Here is a 741-nt window from a genome sequence, read left to right as displayed (position 1 = left end):
TATATATCCTTCCATTCCGATCTAAACAGTATCACATGAACAGGTATAAGTTCTGTTAGTATGTCAACCATTGTATATATCCTTCCATTCCGATCTAAACAGTATCACATGAACAGGTATAAGTTCTGTTAGTATGTCAACCATTGTATATATCCTTCCATTCCGATCTAAACAGTATCACATGAACAGGTATAAGTTCTGTTAGTATGTCAACCATTCTATATGAAATATTGCATTTAGTCTTATCAAATAGGTCAAAACATATTACCCCAATAAACAAGGACCACAGTACACATTAGCCTTGCTTTCATACTGACCCACATTAAACACTCAATACAATATGTTAACCTTGCTTTCAAACTTACCTACGTTAAACAACAAACACTGAATATGTTTTTCATACTGACTCACATTAAACACTCAATACAATATGTTAACCTTGCTTTCAGACTTAACTACGTTAAACAACAAACACGGAATATGTTTTTCATACTGACCCACATTAAACACTCAATACAATAAGTTAACCTTGCTTCCAAACTTACCTACGTTAAACAACAAACACGGAATATGTTTTTCATACTGACCCACATTAAACACTCAATACAATAAGTTAACCTTGCTTCCAAACTTACCTACGTTAAACAACAAACACGGAATATGTTTTTCATACTGACCCACATTAAACACTCAATACAATAAGTTAACCTTGCTTCCAAACTTACCTACGTTAAACAACAA

This window comes from Limulus polyphemus, unplaced genomic scaffold, assembly GCF_000517525.1.
Source record: "Limulus polyphemus unplaced genomic scaffold, Limulus_polyphemus-2.1.2 Scaffold4099, whole genome shotgun sequence".
Taxonomy (NCBI): domain Eukaryota; kingdom Metazoa; phylum Arthropoda; class Merostomata; order Xiphosura; family Limulidae; genus Limulus; species Limulus polyphemus.
This window is presented reverse-complemented; position numbering follows the sequence as displayed.